The following is a 9581-nucleotide window of genomic DNA, read 5'->3' as shown; positions in this document are numbered from 1 at the left end:
AGCCAGGTCTTTGGTGTCTCCTTGAGCGGCATGAGGTCAGTTAGAGTCAGACTGTATCCTGAGTGGCCCTCTGAGGTCTTACCAAGAAGGAAAGAAGTTTCTTATCTACCACTTCCTCCATCCCTTTGGCCAATCTCACAGCCTGGTTAGGAATGGGGAGCCATTTACATGACTTGGGAATATCAAACCACTCACTTTGGCCAGTCCTTTCCTCCTACCAGAGATAGCAGCAGTTGGTAATGCCTATGACAAATAAAAATGGCAAGCAATAGCATATGTTGGAGGATATGAGGAAGCCATTTGGTATAAACCTAATTCGGCCTAACCTTGTCTTTCCAAAAGGGCCTGACTGTTGCTGTTGAGCATGCATTGTATATCTGCTTTAGATATTCCCTATGGCAAGAACAAAAGTCCTTGAGATAAAGGTGCAAATTCCCTCCCCCTCCCAATGTTGGCATTCCCTTAAGGATTAAGCATCTTTCCTTAGGCTAGGAACTGATTGCTGTGCTCACCCGTGACCAGCCAGCTCGAGACAATAGGCTTGCCTCCTGCTACGCTCTCTGAGATAGCAGACCCACTACCTACTGTGTCCATCAAGCACTGTACTGACAGGGCAATCTTGTGACTATGGTGGGAGGGACATTTCAATCATATGTGAAACGTCCTGTATGGAGGTATATAACCTCTCTGTATACCTCACTTCTTTGGTGCCCTTTCTTCCTTTGGGAAGAAAGGCCCCAGGCCATGGTCCTCAAATTTCAACTCAGAATAAACTCACCCAAATTTTCATTTATAGATTGGTTATGGATTATTTTCATCGACACCTACCTGGAAGACTACTGAGAGTGATTCAGAGGCTGAAGTAGATCTGTGATCCATTACTGCTGTCTGCCATGAGCATGGGTGTGAGGAGTGGTGGTATATGTGGTGTGTATTTACATTCCTGCCTTCCTCATGTCTGATATCAGCATTGTCTCCAGGGCTCGCCCAAGGGCCTGGGAGATGCAAAAATGGCTGTATGAAGTCTTGCAGTGGTTGTTACAGGAAGCACGGATCATGTGAGGAATTTCTTTCTCAACCTGAGGGTGATGCAACCCTCCTGCCTTTCTCCTGCCCTCAGAAGAGCAGGTGACCCAGTTCCTGGCCACGGAGATCCTGACTAATTGTGCCCCCCCTCCAAGCAGAACCTCACTGAACCTTAGAAGCAGAAAATTCAGAAACAAAAGCAAGAAATAAAAGTGCTGTCAGAAAGAATGTACATAGAAGCCTGAAGTTGTGCCTTCATAACTGAATAAATAAGTCCTTGAGCAATAATTTGTTTGCAAGCTGTTAATTAGCAGCATAATTAATTTCTGCAGATTATAAATAACAGAGCATAAAGTGGCATTCCCAGGAGAGCCAATGAAAAATTACCTAAGCCATTTTAAGAACCAAAAATAGTTCACAATGTAACAGATTTAAATGGGCTCCATGGACTGGATGATGCCACTTTCCCTTTCCTATGGGCTAAAAGAAAGAACAAAAAAATCTCCAGAAAATTCAACAGAAATCAGAAAGTCAGAAATTTATTGGCAAAAAGCAGAGTTTCATTAATCACCCTGTTCTCTCTTATGCCTGGCATGTCAAGAAGGAAAAAAAAAAAATCTCTGTTTATCTCTGCTTCAAACAAACAGCCACATAAGTAGATTATTCCCAACAGAAAGATTTTCCATATACTCTAATCTCAGAGCAATCATTCACTACTCTAAATGAGCAGTTACTTAAAATGTTAAGAAGGGATGCTAATTAGCTCAAGGAAAACCTTGCCAAGTTTTTAATTTTCAGAAAATAAAATGAAGATAAGGAAGACCTCTCCACCTTTTGCAGCCTGAAGCCATTGATTCATATCTCATCTCTTGCCTTGGTGCCTCCCGGGTCTTAGGATCAGGACTGTGGGATGCTGGCTGGGTGGTATGAATTGATCTCTAGGTTTAGAAGCTAAGGGTAAAAGTACTCTTGAAGTTTAAGGAGAAGGATCCTTAACTTTATTTATAACCTGGAGTCTTTTACAGAAGGATTTAAGTGACCTACCAAAAGATTTTTAAAAAAAGTGATAAAATGAGTCTGCAGAAAACCAAGGTGGATGGATAGTGGAAAGAAATTGACCTAAGAAGAATGAAGTAGATATTCCGATTATCACAGTTAGCAGATGCTGCAATTTGGCATCACTTGGCTCTGAGCTTCCCAGTAGCCAAGGTGAAGAGGACCACATGTTGCTAAAGAGTTTGTGTTACCTGAAAGGAGAACAGGTAAGAAGCAAGGGAGCATGGCTTGTAAGCTGTGTAATTGGTGGTTAAGGCCTGGGTTTCAAACCAGACAAACATAGGTTCAAATTGACCTCTTCATATACAAACTTTGTGATCTGGGCAAGCTACTTAACCTCACTGTGTCCCAGGATTCTTCTTTATTAAAAAAAAAAGTGCTCACTTCAGTAGCACATATACTAAAATTGGAATCATACAGAGAAGATTAGCATGGCCCCTGTGCAAAGGTGATAAGCAAATTCGTGAAGCATTCCATATTTTTAGAATAACCAAGACAAAAAATAACAAATGTGGGAGAGGATATGGAGAAGAGGGAACCCTCATCCACTGCTGGCGGGAATGCAAACGGGTGCAGCCACTATGGAAAACAGTATGGAGAGTTTTCAAAAACTTAAAAATAGAAATACCACTTGACCCAGCCATCCCACTACTGGATATTTATCCAACGAACATGAAATCAACAATACAAAGAGACTTATGCATGCCTGTGTTCATTGTAGCATTATTCACAATAGCCAAGACATCAAAGCAACTCAAGTGCCCATCAACTGATGACTGGATAAAGAAGATGTGATATATATATCACATCTCATACATATATACACATACATATATATGCATACAATGGAATAGTACTCAGCCATAAAAAAGACAAAGTCGTCCCATGGGCAACAACATGGATAAACCTTGAGGGTGTAAGGGTATAAGAGAGATAAGCCAGACAGGGAAAGACAAACACAGCATGACTTCACTCATATGTGGAAGATAAACAAACACGCAGACAAAGAGAACAGATTAGTGGTTCCCAGAGGGGAAGGGTGTTGGGGGTGGGCACAGGGATGGAGGGGCACATATATACAGTGACTGACAAATAATAACGTACAACTGAAATTTCGCAATGTTGTAAACTATTATGACCTCAAGAAAATGTTTTCAAACACTCTTTTTATTTTGAAGTAATTTTGGACCCGCAAGAAGTTGTAAGAATAGTACAGAGCGTTCTCTTCACCCTTCTACCAGCTTCCCCCGGTGATAACATCTTGGATTTTAAAAAACATTATCAATACCAGGAAATGGACATTGAAACCATACTATCAATAAAAGTACAGGCCATATTCAGATTTCACCTGTCCCAGGTTTGGCTTTTTTTGAAAAAATAAGTAAAATAACAATAATAATCATCATAATGCCTAACCACAAGGTGTTTGTAAAGACTCCATGGCATAACACATTTGACTCATTTAACATATAGTTGGCCACATAATATACTCAATACCCTCAATAATACTCAATAAATGGTAGCTGCTACCTTCCTTTTCATTAATATGTGAGTTAATGAGAAGAAGGTCTCGAGCCATAGCAGCTACATGATGTTTCTTAGAGACTAAATGTGTCTAACCTTTTGTTATCAGCCCAGATGTCCAGTGGGAAGACAGATATGTGGCCAGGTGTGACAGGGGTTAGACTAGAAACAGGCTTCCTTGAAGAATGAAGAAATGCAGACTGGCACGTTTAATCAGGGTCTTGATAAGAAAACAGGAAGAATCGAAGCATCTTCGTTTCTATTTCAGATAGTGGCTTATTTTCTGCTTCCCCAGCCATCCAGAAAGTAAGAGCTCCTGTCTTATCCCTCTGATATAAAAAGAACAAAATGCCTAATTATAGATGGTGCTTTTCTCAGATCCGAGCCAACGCTGCAGAGGAGCAGGGCATGAGTCGGCAGTTTTATGGTTGCCTCTCGTGTGTGTTCGAACATTTCTGCAGACGTTGGTACTATTCTATTCAGTTCCATTTGCCATAGCTAAGCTTTTATTATATTTGCGCATTTCATGGTGCTTGCTAGGCACTACAGGATACGCAAGATGAAAAACAGATGATTTTACCCCCAAAGAGCTTATCATCTAGTGAGGATATGACAAGGACACACACTCTAATATTATTTCCCGTTGAATGTATGTATTACCAGCTATTTTATTCAGCTGTTGAGTAATACCGTCTCAGGCATAGTAAAGTGACAATAAAAGGACTATCTGCTCTAGGAGGTATTGCCCCCCAAATTTCTAATATTATTGGAGAAGAGGGAAAAATTGTTTATTCATCTAGTAAATATCAAGCACTAGTACTATGTGCTCGGTCATTTTCTACATGTTGCGGGCTCAGCAATGAACAACATAGACCATATTCCAGTTCTAATGGAGTTTATCTTCCAGTAGAGAAAGAATATGGAAGATTGTGAAAACAAATGAAGAAAACAGGTTGAAGAGTAACTGGTAGGGGGTAGGATGTGACTGGGAGACAACAGGAAAGGAAGACTGCCCTGCAGAGGCCCCACTGGATGTGACAACTGCAGAATGGAGAGGATCCAATCATGTGAAGCTGAGGGGGCGGTGGGAGAACATGGCGCACAGATGGACCAGCACATGCACTCCTACAGGACATGAGATGGAGTGATGATAACTCTCTGTACAATGAAGGTGCCTAACACTTACAAGTGGACTCAAAGTGCCAAAGTCATGGTTTGGAAGGTCAGAGACAAAGGAACGTTCTTAGGTGGTGAGAGTGAGCTTCCCAGAAGAAGGAGACATTTAACTTGACTCTGAACACAAAATCTTCTGGAGAGATGGAGAGGGGATAGCCTTTTTCTGAGAAATGGATGGAACAAACGCCCTTCTGTGAATGGTCTCGTTTGGGAGAGTGTGAAAATGAGAAGAGTGCTGAGAACAATTATGGGGGCTGAAAAGATAAATACATGTCTATTATTATTACCATCATTGTTATTATTACTTAAATAGGAACTATTACTACTCATTGCTTATTATTCTTAACATTAAAATATTTAATAACATTAAACATTTATTAAAAGTTTACCATGTGTCAAGGACTGTGATAAGTATTTTACCTTCACTATCTTATTATTATCCACATTTTTTCTTAGAGTTGAAGTCAAGTAACTTACCCAAGGTCACTTGCCTAAGTGACAGAGCCAGGAGATGAGCTGCCTGACTTCAAAGTTCATGCTGCAATATATGAAAATATATTTTTTGAATATGTGCTGTAGAATTTGTTTCCAAAATCTTTCTCTCTGAGATCTCAGAGGATTTGGCAAAGGCACACTAAATTCTATGGAATAGTGAAAGAATACAGCGTCTAATAGGTAGATAACTTTAATATCATCATCAGTGGCAATGACATCATTCTGTATCTTTGCCATAATCTTGCCCAGTGTCAGCAGCGGTGATGGTGGTAATGGGTGAGTCTAGGAGGGTTAAATGGTGTCAGGTAGAGGAGTAGGTTGTACCGAGCTGCTCATTTTCTTACTTGGCTCCTTTTGTGATAAGCAGTAGGATTTGACTTTGGCGAGAAAGCACAATACTTCCCACTGATAGAGCATGTGGCCCTGGAATAAGTTTTTTCTGTGCCAAGCAAACTGGTTCTTGTACATATTAAGTGCATGGTTGAGACTGTTACCTGATAAAGCGTGGCAGCTGCCTTTAAGAGTGCTATGCTTCCTGGGCATAGGTCCAAAGTCATGATGCTAAAGTGAAAGTGTCTGATTGGAGCATAGGAGTAATGATAGTAAGGTTGTGGCTTTCATCACACTGCACCCATGACCTAGTTAACATCACTCAGCCCATGGCCACAGTTGGAGCCATGATCTTGGTACTTTGTCTTGAATACGTGTACTGTTGTCCATAAAGGACACTGATCCAGAGAGTAACTGATAGAGCACACTCACAAGAACTAGATTCTGTCCCAAGATAACATGCGCAAAGCAGCAAGCAAATTGGCTTCACTGACATGGCACAAACACACTCAATAAATTGAGTCTCTTTTCCTTTTCAAATCCTCTCTCTGCCCCATCCTCCCTGGTGCTTCTTTTGTGCTATTGGACAACCCATTTCCCCCTCTGAAGCTCACCTTTATCTTCTCTAGACAAAGGTTGGTCTGGGATGGCAAATTGTGTTAATCTGACATGCCAACTTGGATCTGTTTTCAAGGAGCACTGAATGAAGGAGAATTTTGTAGCTATGTCCAGGCTCGAAAGGAAAGAGTTCTGTGATTGATTGGTAATGTCTGCCCTGGACACGAGAAGAAAAGCTTGTGCATGCACATGCTATGTATTGACTTGGTTGGTTTTAAGTTTCTGCTGTATTTAATGTTCTTTGATTATGTCTCAACAACTCGTCATACATGCAGGAAACTGATCTAAACTGCCCTATTGGGGATGGATCAGCAGGGTCGTTTTTATATTTGAGAGTAGCATGTTGTTATGGCAACTCGAACAATGTAAGAACAATGCAAGTCTTGGCAGCTGTAGGAGGGAGTGGGCCAGGCTATCGCAATCATTGCAAACACTTTTCTCCTGTGACTCTTGTCTTCTTGCCAGCTGTGTGGACCACAAAGGCACTCTCCCTTTTAGGTCTGCTGTGGAAGAACAAATGATTGAAGATCTGGACCTCTGCATGGTGTGGGTGATGAGACGCCCCCAACGTGGTTAAAAGTAGTGAACAGCATGGGAGGCACAGAACGGGCGGGGGAAGGGTGGCCTTTATCAGGCTCTGATTCACTCCTGCTCCTGACTCTAACTAAGCCTGGGCAGCACGGCCCTGTCTTGACTCATTATTATTTAAAGTTGCAGCTTCTTCTCTTCTCTTTATCATTTTCTGTTCACATTTTCCATTACATTCTCTAGTTTGGAATGGACAAAATTTTCCCTACTCTGCTAGGCTTTTTTAGGGTTCCATATTCTTATCAGGTATCCTGTAGGGGGAATTACAGACTTCTGAGCACGTCAACTAGCTTTTTCCTTCTTCTCCATGCCATGTGTCATTGTCTGAGGGTAAAAGTTTACAATCATAAAGACCTTCGTAGTATATTAGAGATAGTAACCATTTATTTGTCATATATATATTTGTCACATATATATGTTATATATACACGTTGCAGATTTTCCTAAAACAGTATTTATCTTGTGATTTTGTAGATTGAGTCCAAATTAATAGTAAAAAAGACAATTCAGAGTTATTTGCTGAGGGAATCCAAATGGGAAATAAGCATATGAAAAGATGCTTAACCTTGCTACTAATCAGCAACATTTCTAAGTAAAGACATAGTGCAAACATTTTAAGTACATTATCACTCAGTGCTGGTGATGCGCCAAGGAAAAGGAAGTACTCAAACATTGCTGAGGGAGATGGAAATTGTTGCAACCGGTTGGAAAGCAATCTGGCAGTATCCCTTTAAAGTGAAACACATAGATATTTTGACCCTGAAATCTCACTCAGGGGAATCTGGCTGCTGAAAAAAAAAAAAAGACACCTGTATATAATGTTGTCTTTATTCTAGCATGGTTTGTAGTGGAGGGAAAAAGAAAATAAAAATAAAATAAAATGAACCGAATACCAAGTAATGGAGGAATGGCTGAATGAAATGTCACACAGCCACAGTATGCAATACATTTCAACCAGTACAAATAATGAGTTAAATTTGTGTCAATTAACTTCGAGGGATTCCTATAATGTATTGTTAAATGAGAGAAGCTGGATTCAGAGGTAGGTATAGAGTATGGTACCATTTTTATAGTAGTAATAAATAACAATAACAATATAATTCTAAACACATGTATTGATGCATATACATATTTGTTTGATCATGAAGGAATGTATGGGAATAAAAACCTGAGGCTTTTAACATTAGTGGCTGGGAGGTGAGTGGAAGAATAAGAAGTGGGGAGAGAAGGTAGGAAAGGAGAATGTGAACAAAATTAAATTATAGAATAAAAAGAAAAATGTTTACAATAAAACCATATATGTAATATGATCCCACTTATGAAAAACTATATGTCTTCCTTGGAGATGTATGAAAGCATGGTCATAAAAATACTAACTGAGATTATCTCCGAATGGTGGGATTTCAGATGACATTTATATTTTCTTTGTTTGACTTTTTTTAATGCGATGTCGTCAAATAATGTCATTAGAGTTGTCTCTCTTTCTCCATCTCCGAATTCTGCTTTCTGTTGGTTATATTCTCCGTTTCTCTCCAACTGGTAACTAACATGGCAAGATAGCCCAGATTATATTCTGTCACCTCAGGGAGTCCAGTGCAAGAACATCTTGTTAGTAATGGTTCCAACAAAAAGTCCATAGTCTCATTGGTCTGACTTTGCATTACAATCCACTCTTGAACCAGTCACTGTTGCCTAGGACACAGAGTTTGCTGAGGGGTCAGGTTTGGGTCACATGCCCAAAGCACCTGGACTGAGAGTGGGAGAGGGCAATTTCCCACAGGGGGTTACTATCAGAATGTGTCCATTCGAGAGGGGCAGGGGAGAGAGGGCTGAGCGACAACATAAAATACCATGGTGAGGGAAATGAACAACTAGGACGGAATATAGCAGGAACACCTAAAATTTGACAGGACAGGAAGTAAGCCTTTCCAGAGAAAGAGACAGTTAAGCTAGAAGCTTCTGTTTGAACGTTTAACTTTCTCCACATATTGATCAGAGACTCAGTTGCATGACAGATCCACCCTAATACAATCTATTATACGGTAGTTTATTTAAGGTCTAGGAGAGCGAGGGAACCAAGCTTGGATGCTACATACTGGGAGAAATGCTCTACCCTACTAAATGTTTATTCTGGCTGGAACCCTGCTTCTGCCACTGGCCTAGGCTCAAGACCCACTCCCTAGGGAGTGAACATGAGAAACAGTGATGCAACTACCACAGAAGAAAGAAGTGCCTACACCATGCTTGCCAGAAGAACCGTATGGCCTCAGCCTTGTGCTGTTTGCTTTGGCGTTGTAAGTTCATGCAGATAGGTCTACTTGATGGAGCAAGGCTACTTGCAGAACCACAGCAGCGAGAGAGTCTGGGAAATGCTATCTTTAGCTTTGTAGCTTCTACTGTGAAGAAGAAATGCTAGAAGGAGTTTGGAGTAGTAGTGGGTGAGCCATTCTGCATTTTCTGTCATATTCCACTCCACTAGTTACTCAACACCATACCTACTCTTTGTACTCCACTTGAACTTCCAGAAAATAACATGCTCTTGCTTAATATAATGAAACTTCACTCTTGAACAAACACAAAAACTCACCCAAGATTCGAATTCTTATCAGTCATTGCATTAATCTCTGAATGATGTTACATTCTTTTTCCAGTCATAATCCTATCTTGATACTTGCAAGCTATAGTGTAAATTGTAAAGGTAATCACTATGAACATACGCTACGTGAAATCCTAGGGAAAAATAAAATTAGTTAACATAAGTATCTAGA

At 40.4% G+C, this 9581-nt stretch overlaps 1 non-coding gene across 1 annotated transcript; it reads left to right on the top strand.

The window, feature by feature from the left end:
• The first annotated feature begins 2458 nt into the window (after positions 1-2458).
• Positions 2459-2565, top strand: LOC139082683 (U6 spliceosomal RNA). Its single transcript, XR_011538894.1, has one exon. It is a non-coding gene; the product is annotated as a U6 spliceosomal RNA (small nuclear RNA).
• The last annotated feature ends 7016 nt before the right edge of the window (positions 2566-9581 follow it).

This window comes from Equus przewalskii, chromosome 3, assembly GCF_037783145.1.
Source record: "Equus przewalskii isolate Varuska chromosome 3, EquPr2, whole genome shotgun sequence".
Lineage (NCBI taxonomy): Eukaryota > Metazoa > Chordata > Mammalia > Perissodactyla > Equidae > Equus > Equus przewalskii.
Note: the sequence above shows the minus strand (reverse complement) of the source record. Positions and strands in the feature narration are given on the sequence as shown.